Source organism: Rhinoderma darwinii, chromosome 5 (assembly GCF_050947455.1).
Source record: "Rhinoderma darwinii isolate aRhiDar2 chromosome 5, aRhiDar2.hap1, whole genome shotgun sequence".
Classification (NCBI taxonomy): Eukaryota; Metazoa; Chordata; class Amphibia; order Anura; family Rhinodermatidae; genus Rhinoderma; species Rhinoderma darwinii.
The window spans coordinates 332,699,127-332,720,818 of NC_134691.1; the positions used below are offsets into that span (position 1 = coordinate 332,699,127).

General features: G+C 44.0%; 1 protein-coding gene across 1 annotated transcript in view; it reads left to right on the forward strand.

Annotated features, from left to right (window-relative positions):
- The first annotated feature begins 5,050 nt into the window (after positions 1-5,050).
- MIOS (meiosis regulator for oocyte development) overlaps positions 5,051-21,692 on the forward strand; it is a 33,767-nt gene continuing 17,125 nt past the window's right edge. Inside the window, exon 1 of the mRNA XM_075827749.1 lies at positions 5,051-5,221. The gene's annotated coding sequence lies outside the window, so the exon portion shown is untranslated. The remainder of the gene's footprint in view (positions 5,222-21,692) is intronic.

A 21,692-nucleotide genomic window follows, 5' to 3' on the forward strand; every position in this document is an offset into this window, starting at 1 on the left:
AAGGGTGAGACTAATCAGGCAATCAAGCAAACAAATCCAGAGAGGCAAGAGAAACTAGACACCAGATTCAGAAGTGGAGCTGTCCCGCATTCCAGATGGCTCAATGAGAAAAGCTACTGTCTAGGACACAGGAGTTTATGGGCTTGAATCTTGAGAAAGTATTCATTCACTATATTTTTAACAACCCAGATAACCCCTTTAAGAAGACATTCAAGTTTTCTATAAGGGCTCCTGCACACAACCGTGTTTTTCTTCAGTGTGCTATCCGCATTTTTTGCGAAAAAGCACACGGGTCTATTCATTCCTATGGGGCCATGCGCATAGCAATTTTTTTATTTGCGGATCCGTTGTTCCGTTTCCCGCAAATTAAAGAAAATGTCCTATCTATCCCTGTGCATTGTTGCTGATCCATGCCGCCATTTAAGTCTATGGTTCTGCAAAAATAACGGACAGCACACGGAAGCCATCCATGTCCATCTTCAACATTCTGATTCCAACTGACCCGTTATTCTGGAAGTAGATGCCTCGTCTATCAGGGTTGGAACAGTTTTGATCAAGCATCAGTTTTCTGGCAAGCTACAGCTCTATGGCATCTCATGGAAATAAACGCCTTCTGAATGCAGTTATGAGATTGGAGACTGTGAGCTTTTCGCCATTAAGTTTGTTCTTGAGAAATCGAGACATTTACTAGAAGGCGCCTTATTTCCAGTAACTATTTTCACAGACCATAAAACATTTTAATATCTTCAATGTGGGAATGATCGCCAAGCCCTGGGCTCATGGTTGAATCTTCAAGCGACAAATCATCCTGGCTGTAAAAACAAAAAGACAAATTCTCTTTCACATTCTATTGATACTTTGAATTCCACTCAGCCATGTGAGCCCCAAACTGTTCTTGACCCCCCATGAATTGTGGCGGTCACTCCCACCTCTCCTATCAATAGTCCACCAGGGAAAACATGTGTACCTGATCATTTATGAGTATTGGCGGCCCCAGTAAAGCACAATGTACAGGATTTTGTGGGAGCCTGGTCTGTCGGTTCACAGAAAAAAAAAAGGTCCTTGTCAAGCTTATGTGCTCCTCTGCCCCTACCTACCCTAAGGCCTCATGCACACTTCCATCACCGTTTTCACGGCCGTTTTTCACGGATCCGTGTGTCCGTGATTGGAACCGTGTGCTTCCCGTGTGTACTCCGTGTACACTTCAGTGTTTCTGTTTTCGAGAGGAAACTGAAACCAGTTCACACTATGTACACGATATTGTGAGTGCCGCACATGCTATTCCCTGTCCGGCGGTACTCACTGTCCAGGATGCTGAGTTACTGCCAATCAGTGCAGCCCTTTAACTCTTTCAGCACCCTGGACAGAGACTACCGCTGGACAGGGAATACCATGCGCGGCGCTCACAATAGAGATTAATGGTTCATTAAAAAAAATCTGCAACAAAAAAAAGTTACTACTTACCCAGAACTCCCTGTTACTTCCTCAAGTCCGGCCTCCTGAGATGACGTTTCAGACCATGTGACCGCTGCAGCCAATCACAGGCTGCAGCGGTCACATGGACTGCCGCGTCATCCAGGGAGGTCGGACTGGATGTCAGAAGAGGGACGCGTCACCAAGACAACGGCCGGGGTACGTATGAACTTATTTTTCTTAATATCGCTGCGTTCCAGCACTGATCAGCAGCCTCTTCTCTCTAAGAGTGATGACAGAGAGAAGGGGCTGCCGATTAGTGGAGTTCCGTATCTGTCTGTATGTGTACCTCTGCCCGCCCGGCCGTTGCTAGGCAACGGCTCCTTCACACATGGACGGCACACGGATGCCTTCCGTGTGCCTTCAGTTTTTTTGACGGCCCCATTGACTTGCATGGGCCTCACGGTCACGGAATCTCGGACCAAAGTAGGACATGCTCTACTTTTGTAAAAACGGAGCAACGGGACCGTCAAAAAAACTGTAGTGTGCATGGCCCCATTGAAATGAATGGGTCAGGGTGCTAGCCGTCTGAAAAACGGCTAGCACCCTGAAGAAAAAAACTGAAGTGGGCATGAGGCCTTAGTAAGGCCTCATTCACATGACCGTAAGGGTTTTTACTGTCCACAAATACGGATCCGTAGTCATCCGCAAGTCATCAGCCAAGCTTGCATGCTCTCCGAAAATACGGTCCGTGCTGCATCCGTATTTACGGATCCGCAAAAAAATAATAATGGGAGGCTACAACTGACGTCACCAACATGTTTCAACCCCTTGAAATGGTCTCCATGATGAATCCCCTGCCGTCGCATGGCAAAGCTTCTGCAATTACAGATGGCTACGGATCCACATCCGTAGCCGTCTGCCTTTGTGGAACTGCCCAATGGACTTCTGTTGGCGAGTCCATGCCGCAATTGCGGACAAGAATAGGACATGTTCTATATTTTGCAGATCATTTCTATGGCACAGACACACATTCATAAATATACAGAAAGGTGTCCGTGGCCAATAGAAATGGATGGATCCGCAATTTCATCCTTATTTAACTGATCCGTAATTACAGATGAAACCCGCAACAAAGTGGTGCGTGTTGCGACATTTGCGGCGGAATCGCAGCGATTTCGCCGCATAAATCGCAAGTAAAAGAAAAAAAAGTTATACTTACCTAGAATTCCCTGTTTCTTCATCAGTCTGGCCACCTGGGATGACATCTCATCCCATGTGAACGCTGCAGCCAAGGCCTGCAGCGTCATTTTAGGAGGCCGGACTACGCAGACGCTGTTTTTCGCTGCAGAAATTCTGCCCGAAAAACCGCATGTGGTACGGTTTATCGGACGCCATTCACCGTGGGGTTCAGGGTGGATACGCTGTGTGTGTTCCTACCCTGAAAAAGCTTTTTTTTTGCCTCAAAAAGAGGAATGAGGTTTCTCCCTTCCTGGGGATTTTGTGTGTTTCTCTTCCCTCCATTATCTAAGAATCAAGATTGGAGATTTCCTCGTCTGCAGAAAAGGTCTCATCTATATTTTAAGGGGTTGTGCGGCTCTAGAAAAACATGGCAGCTTCCTGTCAGAAAGAGCCCCACACCTGTCCATGGATTGTATCTGGTATCGCAGCCAGGCTCTACAGAAGTGAATGGAGCAGAGCTGTAATACCACGCACAACCCTTGGACAGGTGTGGCGCTGTTTTTGCAAGAAAGTAGACCTGTTTCTCAAATCCTGTATAACCCGAACTCTCATGGCTCATCTAGATGGGTTATAAGCCAGGAAAGTACAAAAACCCCAATACGACCAATCACTGTTCATGGGATCCCTGTGGCTGAATCCATGTTATCTTTAACCCTTGAACCCGTGTGACTTTTTTAGTTGTACAATCCGTCCTTTCATCACATGCTTTTTTGCGGACCCTGAATCCCCTCCCCGAGGATCCTTTATCAAATATATAACCATTGTCAATATCCAATCAAGGTCAATATCCAATAAAAAAAGAGATTTATCGGAATAGTGAACTTTTTGGTTTTTATTGACTGTGTATTTTTGAGTTTGGTGCCTGGAATCTGCACTAGGATGTGTCCCTATAAACACTACCAGATTTCCCCCGTTAATAATGACAGACAAAGCCATCCATCGTTTTTTTGCCCGATTTGCGTTTTGTCGATTCTCAAAACGGTTCATGACTCACAAGCCATTAGAATGCATTGGGCTCATTAATTCTACCAGGTGCGAGACCAAGGCCTTATTTACACGAGGTAGTTCACGTCAATGATACGCGCGTCGCACGGACCTATGTAAGGCAATGGGGACATTCAGACATTCCGTCGTGTCCGCTGCGTGAAACTCACGACATGTCCTGTACTTGAGCGTTTTTTGCGCATCACGCACCCAATGAAGTCAATGGGTGCGAGAAAATCACGCGCAGCACACGGATGCACTTCCGTGTGCTGCGTGTGATTCGCGCAACAGTAGATCAAGAAATGAAGGGAAAAAGAAAACCACCTCCTTCATTTCTTTTTCTAAACCTCAAAACCGCGTGTCATAGGGCTGGCATATGCGCGAAAATCACGCAGCCACGTACTAAACACTTATGACACACGGAACTGCAACGCGCAAAAAACGCTGCGTTTCTTGCGCACGCAAAACGCACACGCTCGTGTGAATTTGGCCTTACTTTGGCGAAATTAGGAGAACCATAGGCGGATCAATTCTATCATTGTATTCTATGGACTGGTGAATATGATAATTAGGGGAGAGCGAATTGATTTGCCTGTTTCGCCATTTTACCTGATTTGCTGGTCCATAGAATATAATGGAAGAATTGATTCCCTATTATTCTCAGAAAAAGAGGTGAAAGAATCTTTTACTGTATTCGCCAGCCAATAGGATGCATTGGCTAATTGATTTGCCTGGTTTGACATTCGCGTATGACGAATTTTTGAGACTAATCATTGAATTCTCTAGTTGTATTCTTTGGACCGGCACATCAGGGAATTGATGAAACAGGTAAATCTATTTGCTAAACTCGAATATAAATTCGACAAAGTTCATCTCAAACCTGGCAAGTTAAGTTGCTAATGTTGCAGACCTGGGCTGCAGTGCGGAACTCTCTAGTTGTCCCAAATTTGAGACTTTATCAAAACTGGTGCAAAGGAAAAATGCAGCGGTTGCGCATGGCAACCAACCAAATACAGGAGAGGCCTTATTTTTAAATGAAAGCTGCAGAATGATTGGTTGCTATGGGCAGTGGCCCCATTAACCAGATTTCAGCTTTCATCATTACAGCGCAGGATAGAAAATGAAAGCTGTTACCTGATTGGTTGTTTCACTGTTCTTTTACACCCGTTTTATCTCCCCTGTATAGTAGTTGACCCAGCAACCAATCAAATTCCAGCTTTTATTTTGACAGTGCAAAAAAAAGAAAATGAAAGCTGCTATCTGATTGGTTGCTATAGACAACCACTCCTCTGCCTGTGCACACCCATACTGAGTCGATAATCCACACTGTAGTATAAAAACAATTACTAAAACAGCCGGTTTAAATCCATGCAACGCGAACACTGTCAATCATCTGACTCATTCCATTTGCCTATTTGCATAACCACGCCCCTTGAACGGCAGGACGTGAGCGACGTAATGACGTATGTTGCCTGTAGCAGAGTCAGGTTAGGAAGTGACCGCGCGCTCCTCCGTGGTACTGGTGACGCTTACACCTGGCAGTTCCGGTTGCGGTGGAGCCCTGCTCGTCATCCCGTGGAAGGTAACACGGAGACAAGGCTTTAGTTTTGCAGCCTGTAGCTGTAAATCCCAGCGTGCCCCAAGAGGCTGAGTCTGCAAGGCATGCTGGGACTTGTAGTTCCATGGTGGCTTCCATTATTGCAGTGCAGCATCTGCAGGGTGGTCTTGTCTGTGTATAATAATAACATGTATGGCTGGTGCCAGCTATAGCCGGGGCTAAACCGCTGCCTGTGCCATGGGATTCTTGGTGCAGGGAAGTTGCGCAACTTTTTTTCACCATTTCCAATTTTTTTTCCTCCGGTAAATGTCACACAAAGTCAAAACGCGGTAATCCGGCATTGTCGGCTATCTGCGCCCGATTATTGGAAATTCCAGACTGTTGGACGTTTTATATTTACACATAGGTACACTCGATGGCCGCTTTATTAGAGACACCTGCCCTTTCATGATTGGAGCTTCGCTGTATGGAAATTAGACACGTGACCCCGGAGCGCGGCATAAAATCAAGTAATCCAGTTTACCGTGGATCAGTTTTGGTGTCAATGTACATTAGAATGAGAATATCCAGCGACGTGGAAGGAGACCTGGTCATCAGCGCTGGACTAATCGGGGCCAGGAGTTCATAAACTGCCAACCTTGTGGGCGGCGGTGTGGAGAGTAAGGTTCAGTTCACACGTAGTGCAAATACTGCGGTTTTTCCGCAACGGAAAATCTGCAGCGAATACAGTAGCAGCAGCACACGTAAATGGCGAGCGGAAAAAACGCTCCGAAATTTACCTGCGGTGCGGAATTTTATTCCGCAGCATTTCAATTGTATTTGCGTAAACGCTGCTTATTTGTTGGAGGTTTTCCCCATTGAATTCAATGGGTAGGTAAATCCCGCAACAAATAGCAATAGTCACTGTGTACATACATTACATTACTTATCCTGTACTGATCCTGAGTTACATCCTATATTATACTCCAGAGCTGCACTCACTATTCCGCTGGTGGAGTCACTGTGTACATACATTACATTACTTATCCTGTACTGATCCTGAGTAACATCCTGTATTATACTCCAGAGCTGCACTCACTATTCTGCTGGTGGAGTCACTGTGTACATACATTACATTACTTATCCTGTACTGATCCTGAGTTACATCCTGTATTATACTCCAGAGCTGCACTCACTATTCTGCTGGTGGAGTCACTGTGTACATACATTACTTATCCTGTACTGATCCTGAGATACATTCTGTATTATACTCCAGAGCTGCACTCACTATTCTGCTGGTGGAGTCACTGTGTACATACATTACATTACTTATCCTGTACTGATCCTGAGTTACATCCTGTATTATTCTCCAGAGCTGCACTCACTATTCTGCTGGTGGAGTCACTGTGTACATACATTACATTACTTATCCTGTACTGATCCTGAGTTACATCCTGTATTATACTCCATAGCTGCACTCACTATTCTGCTGGTGGAGTCACTGTGTACATACATTACATTACTTATCCTGTACTGATCCTGAGTAACATCCTGTATTATACTCCAGAGCTGCACTCACTATCCTGCTGGTGGAGTCACTGTGTACATACATTACATTACTTATCCTGTACTGATCTGGAGTTACATCCTGTATTATACTCCAGAGCTGCACTCACTATTCTGCTGGTGGAGTCACTGTGTACATACATTACATTACTTATCCTGTACTGATCCTGAGTTACATCCTGTATTATACTCCAGAGCTGCACTCACTATTCTGCTGGTGGAGTCACTGTGTACATACATTACATTACTTATCCTGTACTGATCCTGAGATACATTCTGTATTATACTCCAGAGCTGCACTCACTATTCTGCTGGTGGAATCACTGTGTACATACATTACATTACTGATCCTGAGTAACATCCTGTATTATACTCCAGAGCTGCACTCACTATTCTGCTGGTGGAGTCACTGTGTACATACATTACATTACTTATCCTGTACTGATCCTGAGTTATATCCTGTATTATACTCCAGAGCTGCACTCACTATTCTGCTGGTGGAGTCACTGTGTACATACATTACATTACTTATCCTGTACTGATCCTGAGATACATTCTGTATTATACTCCAGAGCTGCACTCACTATTCTGCTGGTGGAATCACTGTGTACATACATTACATTACTGATCCTGAGTAACATCCTGTATTATACTCCAGAGCTGCACTCACTATTCTGCTGGTGGAGTCACTGTGTACATACATTACATTACTTATCCTGTACTGATCCTGAGTTACATCCTGTATTACACTCCAGAGCGGCACTCACTATTCTGCTGGTGGAGTCACTGTGTACATACATTACATTACTTATCCTGTACTGATCCTGAGTTACATTCTGTATTATACTCCAGAGCTGCACTCACTATTCTGCTGGAGGAGTCACTGTGTACATACATTACATTACTTATCCTGTACTGATCCTGAGATACATTCTGTATTATACTCCAGAGCTGCACTCACTATTCTGCTGGTGGAATCACTGTGTACATACATTACATTACTGATCCTGAGTAACATCCTGTATTATACTCCAGAGCTGCACTCACTATTCTGCTGGTGGAGTCACTGTGTACATACATTACATTACTTATCCTGTACTGATCCTGAGTTACATCCTGTATTACACTCCAGAGCTGCACTCACTATTCTGCTGGTGGAGTCACTGTGTACATACATTACATTACTTATCCTTTTCTGATCCTGAGTTACATTCTGTATTATACACCAGAGCGGCACTCACTATTCTGCTGGTGGAGTCACTGTGTACATACATTACATTACTTATCCTGTACTGATCCTGAGTTACATTCTGTATTATACTCCAGAGCTGCACTCACTATTCTGCTGGAGGAGTCACTGTGTACATACATTACATTACTTATCCTGAGTTACATCCTGTATTATACTCCAGAGCTGTACTCACTATTCTGCTGGTGGAGTCACTGTGTACATACATTACATTACTTATCCTGTTCTGATCCTGAGTTACATCCTGTATTATACTCCAGAGCTGCACTCACTATTCTGCTGGTGGAGTCACTGTGTACATACATTACTTATCCTGCACTGATCCTGAGTTACATCCTGTATTATACTCCAGAGCTGCACTCACTATTCTGCTGGTGGAGTCACTGTGTACATACATTACATTACTTATCCTGTACTGATCCTGAGTTACATCCTGTATTATACTCCAGAGCTGCACTCACTATTCTGCTGGTGGAGTCACTGTGTACATACATTACATTACTTATCCTGTACTGATCCTAAGTTACATCCTGTATTATACTCCAGAGCTGCACTCACTATTCTGCTGGTGGAGTCACTGTGTACATACATTACATTACTTATCCTGTACTGATCCTGAGTTACATCCTGTATTATACTCCATAGCTGCACTCACTATTCTGCTGGTGGAGTCACTGTGTACATACATTACATTACTTATCCTGTACTGATCCTGAGTAACATCCTGTATTATACTCCAGAGCTGCACTCACTATCCTGCTGGTGGAGTCACTGTGTACATACATTACATTACTTATCCTGTACTGATCTGGAGTTACATCCTGTATTATACTCCAGAGCTGCACTCACTATTCTGCTGGTGGAGTCACTGTGTACATACATTACATTACTTATCCTGTACTGATCCTGAGTTACATCCTGTATTATACTCCAGAGCTGCACTCACTATTCTGCTGGTGGAGTCACTGTGTACATACATTACATTACTTATCCTGTACTGATCCTGAGATACATTCTGTATTATACTCCAGAGCTGCACTCACTATTCTGCTGGTGGAATCACTGTGTACATACATTACATTACTGATCCTGAGTAACATCCTGTATTATACTCCAGAGCTGCACTCACTATTCTGCTGGTGGAGTCACTGTGTACATACATTACATTACTTATCCTGTACTGATCCTGAGTTATATCCTGTATTATACTCCAGAGCTGCACTCACTATTCTGCTGGTGGAGTCACTGTGTACATACATTACATTACTTATCCTGTACTGATCCTGAGATACATTCTGTATTATACTCCAGAGCTGCACTCACTATTCTGCTGGTGGAATCACTGTGTACATACATTACATTACTGATCCTGAGTAACATCCTGTATTATACTCCAGAGCTGCACTCACTATTCTGCTGGTGGAGTCACTGTGTACATACATTACATTACTTATCCTGTACTGATCCTGAGTTACATCCTGTATTACACTCCAGAGCGGCACTCACTATTCTGCTGGTGGAGTCACTGTGTACATACATTACATTACTTATCCTGTACTGATCCTGAGTTACATTCTGTATTATACTCCAGAGCTGCACTCACTATTCTGCTGGAGGAGTCACTGTGTACATACATTACATTACTTATCCTGTACTGATCCTGAGATACATTCTGTATTATACTCCAGAGCTGCACTCACTATTCTGCTGGTGGAATCACTGTGTACATACATTACATTACTGATCCTGAGTAACATCCTGTATTATACTCCAGAGCTGCACTCACTATTCTGCTGGTGGAGTCACTGTGTACATACATTACATTACTTATCCTGTACTGATCCTGAGTTACATCCTGTATTACACTCCAGAGCTGCACTCACTATTCTGCTGGTGGAGTCACTGTGTACATACATTACATTACTTATCCTTTTCTGATCCTGAGTTACATTCTGTATTATACACCAGAGCGGCACTCACTATTCTGCTGGTGGAGTCACTGTGTACATACATTACATTACTTATCCTGTACTGATCCTGAGTTACATTCTGTATTATACTCCAGAGCTGCACTCACTATTCTGCTGGAGGAGTCACTGTGTACATACATTACATTACTTATCCTGAGTTACATCCTGTATTATACTCCAGAGCTGTACTCACTATTCTGCTGGTGGAGTCACTGTGTACATACATTACATTACTTATCCTGTTCTGATCCTGAGTTACATCCTGTATTATACTCCAGAGCTGCACTCACTATTCTGCTGGTGGAGTCACTGTGTACATACATTACTTATCCTGCACTGATCCTGAGTTACATCCTGTATTATACTCCAGAGCTGCACTCACTATTCTGCTGGTGGAGTCACTGTGTACATACATTACATTACTTATCCTGTACTGATCCTGAGTTACATCCTGTATTATACTCCAGAGCTGCACTCACTATTCTGCTGGTGGAGTCACTGTGTACATACATTACATTACTTATCCTGTACTGATCCTAAGTTACATCCTGTATTATACTCCAGAGCTGCACTCACTATTCTGCTGGTGGAGTCACTGTGTACATACATTACATTACTTATCCTGTACTGATCCTGACTTACATCCTGTATTATACTCCAGAGCTGCACTCACTATTCTGCTGGTGGAGTCACTGTGTACATACATTACTTATCCTGTACTGATCCTGCGTTACATCCTGTATTATACTCCAGAGCTGCACTCACTATTCTGCTGGTGGAGTCACTGTGTACATACATTACATTACTTATCCTGTACTGATCCTGAGTTACAGTCTGTATTATACGCCAGAGCTGCACTCACTATTCTGCTGGTGGAGTCACTGTGTACATACATTACATTACTTATCCTGTACTGATCCTGAGTTATATCCAGTATTATACTCCAGAGCTGCACTCACTATTCTGCTGGTGGAGTCACTGTGTACATACATTACATTACTTATCCTGTACTGATCCTGAGTTACATCCTGTATTATACTCCAGAGCTGCACTCACTATTCTGCTGGTGGAGTCACTGTGTACATACATTACTTATCCTGTACTGATCCTGAGTTACATCCTGTATTACACTCCAGAGCTGCACTCACTATGCTGCTGGTTGTCATTGGGAAAAGTAGACAAGCTTTGTCATCACACTCCCTAAACAGCTTGGCTGAGCTCCTTTAATTACAGGGGAGGGCATTTAATTTCTCCTACATTGTATTATTCTGCAGTATCCACTTCTCAGAATCCAAATGACCTGAGAACGCTCTGTGCAGACACTGATCAAGCAGGGAGCCTAGACAACCCCTTTTAATAGAATGCAGACTGGGCTTCAGAATAATAATAATCTTTAGTTATGACGGCAACATATTCTGCAGGACTTTACAATTCAGGGGGTACATTGTACAGACCATATCAGACATTACATAGGGACAAAACTAATTAAGGATTCATACAAGCGTGGCTTAGCGGCATATGTGAGCGGACGCAGGAACCGGAGCTCCCGCTGCCGATATCCTGGTACATATCCTGTGGCTGAATTATCCTAACGGAGACATACCTGTGCGGAGAGGGGAGAAGGAGGAGAATCTGTGGACACGACTTTGGAGCTGTTGGAGGCTGTAATGACCCGTTCCAGAAAGTCTAAGGCGGCAGAGGAAGGTGAGCTGCGCTTACAAGATGGCGCCGACACGTGCATGATGGCAGAGAGCAGGGACTTGAGAGGGGCGGCGGCATCCCGGCTGGAGCGTTTTGCCAGAAAGATGCCCATGAAGGCAGCTGCTGATGGAGAGATGACAGACGGAGGGAAAAAGCAGACAGGCCACTCAGGGTCTAGGTATGAACCGCTGAGGGCACAGATGGAGTCAGAGGAGGAAGAGAATGGAGAAGATGCTGCAGGCAGCTCAGGAGGAGGGCTGGATCGAGGCTCGCATAGCTTGAATAAGCCGGGACCCACGCTGGCGGATGTTTTTTCGGCGGTGAGCCTGTGTAATTCCACGCTAGCTAAACTTACCTGCCAGGTGGGCGGAATTAAGGAGGATATCTCCATCATACGTCACGATTTACAGAAAGTTTCGGAACGAACAACAGCGGTGGAAGGCAGGGTCAGCGAATTGGAAGACAGAATGCTGCCCATGAGGAGGGATGTAAATGCGGTAGCTGTGGATGTTAATTACCTGTTATCTAAAGCTGATGATCTGGAAAATCGCCTACGTCGAAACAATGTGAGGATGGTGGGGATTCCTGAAAAAGTAGAAGGGTCCAACCCGGATTCATTTTTTGAAAAATGGCTATTGGAGGTGTTTGGTAAGGAGTCGCTGACCCCACTGTTTGCGGTGGAAAGAGCCCATAGAGTACCAACTCGCCCTGGCCCACCTGGACGGCCGCCAAGGCCTGTGTTGGTAAAGTTGCTTCATTATAAAGACAGAGATTTAATTCTTCGGCAAGCCCGGGAAAAGCAAGATATACGGGTGAATGGTGTGAAAGTGTCATTTTACCCAGATTTTTCTGCAGAGGTTCAGAAAAGAAGGATGCAATTTATGGATATTAAACGACGACTGAGGAATCTGCGTGTTCAATATTCAATGCTGTACCCGGCGAAGCTTCGGGTTGCGGCGCTGGGATCCGTACAATTTTTTGAGAACTCAAAAGATGCGCTGAGATGGCTGGATAGTCACGAAGATCGCCTTCGTCAAGATCGAGGGGAAGATGCGGCGTGATCATCAGGTGGAGGGCTGAAAGGGGGACTCTGATTTTTATGAAAAAAAAAAGAGAAGGATGAGCTGCGAAGAGGAATAAGGCACTGTTTTCTGCATTTATTTGTTGTTCTAATGTGGGTCTGCAGTTTATATGTCTATAATGGTGAGAGGAGGAGACAGAGATGTTAGTTTAGTTGAAGCATCAGGTATTTGAGTCACAGAAATGCTATATGTCTATTGTGGTAAGGTGGCGGGAGGTTTGTGGTTCTTAACCCCTTCCCGACATTTGACGTACATGTACGTCATGGAAAGTACTGACTTCCCGCATCTTGCCGTACATGTACGTCAAACGTTTGGCACCGGCTCAGAAGCTGAGCCGGTCCCATCATCACCGGATCTCAGCTGTATCTTACAGCTGACATCCGACTGTAACGGCGGGGACCGAAATTAGCTTCGATCCCCGCCATTAACCCCTTAAGTGCAGCGCTCAAACGCGATCGCTGCACTTAAGGTGTTTGCAGCTCATCGGAACCCCAGTAATGAAATTGCCGGGGTTCCGGTGGCTGCAATGGCAACCGGAGGCCTAATACTGGCCTCCCGGTCTGCCTAGCACCGAGGCCGGTCAAGATCCGCCCGGCGGCGGAGCCTGATCGGCTTCCGTAGCTGCCGGCAAGATGGCGCCGGGTCAGGAGCTGATCCGGCGTCATCAGCGGTGGAAGTCAGCTGTACTGTACAGCTGACATCCACTTGTAACGGCAGGAACCGGAGCTAGCTCCGATCCCTGCCATTAACCCCTTCGATGCAGCAATCGAAAGCGATTGCTGCATCGTAGCGGTTACAAGCAGATCGCCAGCCCTGACAGGCAATCGGGACTGGCGACTGCTGTTATGGCAACAGGAGACACAATGGTCTCCTGCTCTGCCATTACGGAAGCCGATTTAGGCCCCGCCGGGAGGCGAAGCCTAAACGGCTTGCTGTCAGTGAATGACTGACAGATCTAATACATTGCACTACATAGGTAGTGCAATGTATTAGAAAAAAAAAAATCTGACCGTTGGACCTTCAAGTCCCCTAGTGGGACTTGAGAAAAAGTGTAAAAAAAGTATAAAAAAGTGTAAAAAAAAGTGCAAAAAATAAAAGTTTGAAAACAATAAAAGTTTCAAGTAATCAAATAACACACAATCCCCCTTTTACTCTTATCAAGTCCTTTATTATTGAAAAATAATAATAAACCATATGTATTTGGTATCGCCACGACCGTAACGACCGGAGGTATCAAAATATTATATTTATTGCACGCGGTGAACAGCGTAAAAAAAACCCGTAAAAAACGTTACCAGAGTTTCTGTTTTTTAGTCACTTTGCCCTACAAATATTACAATAAAAAGTGATCAAAAAGTCGCACGTATCCAAAAATGGTACCTATAAAAACTATAGCTCGTCCCGCAAAAAACAAGCCCTCATACAACTCCGTCGACAAAAAAATTAAAACGTTATGGTTCTCACAACTTGGCGACAGAAAAAATACATTCTTTTTACAAAAGTAATTTTATTGTGCAAAAAGTTGTAAAACATAAAAAAGTTCTATAAATGAGGTATCGCCGGAATCGTACTGACCCGCAGAATAAAGGTAACATGTAGTTTATAATGCGTGGTGAACTCTGTATAAAAAAAAACCAAAAAAAGCTGTGCCAGAATTGCGTTTTTTGGTTTACCTGGCATCCCAAAAAATAGGATAAAAGGTGATCAAAAAGTCACATGTACCCCAAAATGGTACCAATAATAACTACAGCTCGTCCCGCAACAAACCAGCCCTCATACCGCTACGTCTATGAAAAATAAAATTAGTTATGGCTCCAATAAGTCAGGAAATAAAAAAATATGCAGTTGTGCCCGAGGGGAACATTTCTTCTGTTTCAAGAGGCGATTTATCAAGGACCTAAAATTAGGGAACCAGGAAGGGAGGGCCCAATCATATCCGATGGAAGCGACGGTGCCCGTATTATACCAGGATAATACTTTCCCAGCAAAATTCCCCAAACTACAAAGGCGCGGAGTGTGGACCAAAAGGGGGATAAGAAATGACACCATTTATCAGTGCGACACTGGCCTGTGCGGAAAGGATTGCTTCACAGCGTAACACACATCTATGGATCATTTTTATTTTTTTATACCACCTGACTATGCCCCTTATATACTCCGCCCCGCTTACATGTACCCCCACATTATAAAACACCAGCAATACTCAAACAAATATAGTACCAAGCAAAATCCGCTCTCCAAAAGCCAAATGGTGCTCCCTCGGCCCTGAACCCTACAGCGTGCCCAAACAGCAGTTTCCTTCAACATATATGGCACCGTCATACCCGTGAGAACCCTTTTAACAATTTTTGTGGTGTGTGTCTCCAGCGTCATAAGCTGGGCATGACATATTTGCCACTGAATGGCATATCTAGGGAAAAATATAAATTTTTAATTTGCACCATCCGCAGCGCATTCATTTATGGAAAAGACCTGTGGGGTGAAAATGCTCACTACACCCCTTAATAAATGCCTTGAGGGGTGCAGTTCCATAATGGGGTCACTTATCAGGGGTTTCTTTTTATTATTTCACATCTGAGCCTCTGCAGTTGTGAACCAATACTTTGTAAATCGCCAAATTAGGCCTCCACTCCGCATGGTACTCTTCACTTCTGAGCCCTGTCATATGTCCAGACAAAAGATTAGGGCCACATGTAGGGTGTTTCTAAAACCGGGAAACACCGCATAATAATTAGAGAGCTGTCTTGTTATGGTGGCACAAGCCGGGCACCACATATTGGCATATCTATGGAAAAAAATCCCATTTTCACTCTGCAACATTGAGCGCACACTAATTTCTACAAAACACCTGCAGGGTTAAAATGCTTACTACACCCCTTGGTAAATGCATTGAGGGGTGTAGTTTACAAAATGGGGTCACTTCTGGGGGGTTTCCACTGTTTTGGGCCCACAGGTGCCCAGAAACCAATCCAGCAACATCTGCACTCCAAATGGCGGTCCTTCCCTTCTGAGCCCTGCCGTTTGCCCAAACAGCAGTTTATGACCACATATGGGGTATTGCCGTACTCGGGAGAAATAGCTTTACAAATGTTGGGTTCTTTTTTTCCTTTATTTGTTGAGAAAATGAAAAAATTTGCGCTAAAGCTACGTCTTATTGAAGAAAAAGGACTGTTTTTATTTTCACTGCCTAATTCTAATAAATTCTATGAAACATCTGTGGGGTCAAAATGCTCACTACACCCCTAGATGCATTCTTCAAGAGGTGTAGTTTCCTAAATGGAGTCCCTTTTTGGGCGTTTTCATTGTTTTGTCCCCTCAGGGGCTTTGCAAATGTGACCTGGCCTCCGCAAATCATTCCTGCTAAATGTGATCTCAAAAAGTCAAATAGTGCTCTTTCCCTTCTAAGCCCTGCCGTGTGTCCAAACAGCCGTTTATTACCACATGTGGGGTATTGTTTTACTCGGGAGAAATTGCTTTACAAATTTTGTGGTGCTTTTTCTCCTTTAGTCCTTCTGGAAATGAGAAAAAATTAGCTAAACCTACATTTTCTTTGAAAAAATGTAGATTATTATTTTCAGGGCCTACTTCCAATAATTTCTGCAAAAAAACTGTGGTGTCAAATCGCTCACTATACCCCTAGATAATTTCCTCAATGGGTGTTGTTTCCAAAATGGGGTCACTTGTGGGGGGTTTCCACTGTTTTGTCCCCTCAGGGGCTTTGTAAATGTAACATGGCCTCCGCAAACCATTCCTGCTAAATTTGAGTTCCAAAAGCCAAATGGCGCTCTTTCCCTTCTCAGCCTCGCCGTGTGTCCAAACAGCCGTTTATTACCACATGTGGGGTACTGTTTTACTCGGGAGAAATTTCTTTACAAATTTTATGGTGATTTTTCTCCTTTAGTCCTTGTGGAAATGAAAAAAAATTAGCTAAACCTACATTTTATTTGAAAAAATGTAGATTTTCATTTTCACAGCCTACTTGCAAAAATTTCTGCAAAAAACCTGTGGGGTCAAAATGCTCACTATACCCCTAGATAATTTCCTCAAGGGGTATAGTTTCCAAAATGGGGTCACTTGTTTGGGGTTTTCACTGTTTTGTCCCCTCAGGGGCTTTGTAAATGTGACATGGCCTCCGCAAACCATTCCTGCTAAATGTGAACTCCAAAAGCCAAATGGCGCTCTTTCCCTTCTCAGCCACGCCGTGTCTCCAAACAACCGTTTATTACCACATGTGAGGTATTGTTTTACTCGGGAGAAATTGCTTTACAAATTTTGCGGTGCTTTTTCTCCTTTAGTCCTTGTGGAAATGAGAAAAAAAATCGCTAAACCTACATTTTCTTTGAAGAAATGTTGATTTTAATTTTCACGGCCTACTTCCAATAATTTCTGTAAAAAACCTGTGCGGTGAAAATGCTCACTACACCCCTAGATAATTTCCTTGAGGTGTCTAGTTTCCCAGATGGGGTCACTTTTGGGGGATTTTGACTGTTTTGGCACCGCAAGAGCCCTTCAAACCTGACATGGTGCCTAAAATATATTCTAACAAAAATAAGGCCCCAAAATCCACTAGGTGCTCCTTTGCTTCTGAGGCCGGTGCTTCAGTCCAGTAGCACGCTACGGCCACATGTGGGATATTTCCTAAAACTGCAAAAACTGGGCAACAAATATTGAGTTGCATTTCTCTGGTAAAACCTTCTGTGTTATAAAAAAAATTGTATTAAAAATGTATTTCTGCAGAAAAATATGAAATTTGTAAATTTCACCTCTACTTTGCTTTAATTCCTGTGAAATGTTTAAAGGGTTAAGACATTTTCTAAATGCTGTTTTGAATACTTTGAGGGGTGAAGTTTTTAAAATGGGGTGACTTTTTTGGGGTTTCTAATATATAAGGCCCTCAAAACCACTTCACAACTGAACTGGCCCCTGTAAAAATAGCCTTTTGAAATTTTCTTGAAAATGTGAGAAATTGCTGCTAAAGTTCTAAGCCTTGTAACGTCCTAGAAAAATAAAAGGATGTTCAAAAAACGATGCCAATCTAAAGTAGACATATGGGGGATGTTAATTAGCAACAATTTTGTGTATTATAACTGCCTGTCTTACAAGCAGATACATTTAAATTGAGAAAAATGCTAATTTTTGCAATTTTTCGCTAAATTTTGGTGTTTTTCACAATTAAATACTGAACATATCGAGCAAATTTTGCCAGTAACATAAAGTCCAATGTGTCACGAGAAAACAATCTCAGAATCGCTTGGATAGGTGAAAGCATTCCGGAGTTATTACCACATAAAGTGACACATGTCAGATTTGAAAAATGAGGCTCTGTCAGGAAGGTCAAAAGTGGCTAAAGAGGGAAGGGGTTAAGTTTATATTGCGGGAAGAGATGTATTTCTGCAATGTGAATGGGAAGCTGAATAGTCACATTGGTGGAGGTTTCTTCGCCAGCCCGGGCCCTCTTTGGAGGGTAAGTTTATGTAAAGTTGGGTGGGTTAGGGAAGTGGGTGGAGGGGGGAAAATGTTTTGGAGGGAAAGGGAGTTTGAAATGCAGTATGCTCTGATTAACACTGGATTCAACGGTAATTGCCACTGTCAGTTAAAAGAAATGGCTAGATGGGGGGTAGGGTAAATCTTTTGTCATGGAATGTGAGAGGTATGGGGGAGGCAACAAAACGGCGAGCTATATTCGATTTCCTGAAAGGACAGTCTGCTGGAGTGATGGGACTACAGGAAACGCATCTTACCGCTGATACTGTGCAACAGGCACATAGGGCTTGGATTAGGCACAGCTTCCACTCCTTTCACTCCACATACTCGAGGGGGGTTAGTCTCCTGGTTCATAGGGATGTACCTTTTTGCTGTTTGGCTTCCTTTAGAGATGGAGAGGGCAGATATGTAGGGGTACATTGTAAACTGTTTAATTGGGAATGTATAATTGTGGTACTGTATGTACCTCCCCCATATTCTGTGGTTCCAATAAGAGAAGTGTTGGAGAGGTTGGCTAGTTGGCCTATGGTTCCGACTATACTAATGGGAGATTTCAACAACGTAATGGATAAAAGGTGTGATAAATTTCCAAAAGGGGGGGGGGGTAGGAGAGGCTGCTCTGACGCGGTTTGGGAAATACATGACGGAGGTTGGATATACAGATATTTGGCGGGCAAAATGGCCCTCTACTACGCAATATTCTTGTGTGTCATCTACTTATGGGTCATTATCCAGAATAGATCTGATGTTTAGTAACGGGTTAGGGATTGAGGGGGTGGAAGGGGTGGAATATCTACCAAGGTCATTGTCTGATCACTCCCCGATGATACTGAAGGTTCGAACCAGCCCACAGATGGGGGGGCTAAGACTGCACTGGAGGCTAAATCCGTTCTGGATACACCTAGTGGGGGAGGAGATAATAACTGCGAGCTTGCAGGAGTACTTTGAGTTTAATAAAGGTACGGTTCCTATAGATATCCTATGGGACGCTATGAAAGCAAATATAAGGGGGGTGTATATTCGGGAGATCACGATCATAAAGAATAAATCAAGACAGGTGGGAGAACATCTGAGGGAAAGGGTGACGTTAACTGAGGAGAATCATATTGCTAATAGTACAGTAGAAACTTTGGCCCAGTGGAAGGTCGCCCAAAAACTACTAAAGGAACATCAGCTGGAACAAGCAGCTAATAAAAGGTTGTTTTTGCAACAAAAATACTATGAGGAGGGAGAAATGACGGGTAGATTGTTGGCAAATATGGCTAGGCCTCAGAGGGAGGGGGCGTTCATCCACCAATTGCAGGATAAAGACGGGACACTGGTGGGAGAAACAGGGGATATACTGGGAGTGTTGAAGTCCTTTTATACTGAGCTGTATCGCACGAGGGTAGATTATCCAGAAGATCTTCTGACAGACTATTTGGCGGAAATGACGTGGGTTACTCTGGGGGAGGAGGAGAGAGAGTGGCTTGAGGAGCCAATTACTTTGGAGGAACTGCAGGAAGCGGTGAGTTCTATGGCAAATGAAAAGGCTCCAGGGATGGATGGAATACCCACTGAGCTGTACAAAACATATGGGGGGGAGCTTCTGCCAGAGTTATTAGAGGTGTTCCAAGATAGTTTTACCAGGGGGCGATTACCGCAGACTATGTACGAAGCAGCAATAGTGGTCATTCCCAAGGAGGGGAAAGATCGAACAAAGCCAGATTCCTATAGACCAATATCCCTGCTGCCCGCTGATGTTAAAATTCTGGCAAAGGCTCTGGCTAACAGGGTGACAAGAGTGGTAACTAAAGTAGTGGGCCCGGATCAGTCGGGATTCATGCCATCAAGATCTACAGCGATTAATATACGGTGATTATTCTTGAATTTGCAGACAGATGCTGCAGATACGCAGTGTAGAGCAGTGCTGTCCTTAGACGCTGCCAAGGCATTTGACAGCGTGGAATGGGGGTATCTGTGGGCTGTTTTGGAGCGGTTTGGTTTTGGGAGAAATTTTATAACATGGGTAAAATTGTTGTATAAGGAACCGGTGGCTAGAATCAGAGCCAATGGAAGGATGTCAGACTCTTTTAGATTAGGGAGGGGGACACGTCAGGGATGTCCACTTTCCCCGTTACTATTCGCTATAGCGATCGAACCTCTGGCAAACATAGTAAGGCAACATCCGGGTATAGAAGGGTTTCGATGTGGGGACCTGGAGGAACGCATTGCACTATATGCGGATGATATTTTGCTATTTCTGGGAGAGATAGATCGATCACTGCCTATGATAATGACCGTATTGGAACGGTTTGGTAAATTTTCAGGGTTGCAAATTAATTGGAGTAAGTCGGCATTATTGCCACTCAAGTCATTAGAGGGGCCACTGCAGGGGGGGGGGAATTGATATACCTTGTGTTAAGGAATTTAAATATCTGGGGATTAAGGTCTCGGCGAGGGTGCAGGACTTTGTCGCACTGAATGTAAAACCATTACTGGACAAACTAAAAGAAAAGACTAGAATATGGCTAGGACTACCACTTTCAGCGCTAGGAAGAGCAAACCTGATTAAAATGATTCTGATGCCTCAGGTTCTTTATGTTGTGCATAATGCCCCAGTGTGGTTGCCTAAGTACTGGTTCAGGAGAATACATAATCTGTTTAGGGACTTGGTGTGGAAAAGGGGGATCCCCAGGATTAAATTGGAAAAACTACAATTACCAACAGACCAGGGAGGATTGGCTATTCCAAATGCGTGGATATATTATCTAGCAGCCCAAGTGCAACACTTTAAAGGTTGGAAGAATAGGGAAGAGTGGGACTCTAGTGGGAAACTGGTGTATTATTTGAGTCAATGCACGGATATACTAGAGGCCATGGAGTCTCATAAGTTGCGGAGGGAGGCGAAAGGGAAACCAACCTTGCTATTGATACATAGGATCTGGTGGGAATGCAAGAAAATATTGGGCGTTACAGGGTGCTCCAACTATATGCCTCTATGGGACAATCCATACCTATGGGAATTTAGTATCTTGGCTGGCTTCCAGGAATGGGAACAAGCAGGGGTCAGATATGTATACCAGTTGTATGAGGGAGGAAGTCTCAAATTGTTCTCACAATTGCAGGAGGAGTTTGGACTCCCACATCGGATGTTCTATCAGTATCTCCAGTTGCGTCATGCGGCGCAGGCCCAGGGTAGGTCGGTGGACTTGAGCTGCTCCACTATGGGAGCGATGGAACAGGTATTGGGGGCAAAGGACACTAAGGGGATTATCTCTGTGATATATAGTACATTACTTTCCAAATTCCTTGGAGATCCGATGGGGGAGATCAGACGCAAATGGGAAGAAGATGTGGGGACTATAACAGATGAAGAGTGGGAGGAGATACTCGAATCGCCCAAAATGCTGTCCATTAATGTAGCACATAGGCGGTCACAACTTTTTCTCCTGCATAGGGTGTATAGGACACCTAAGGTGTTA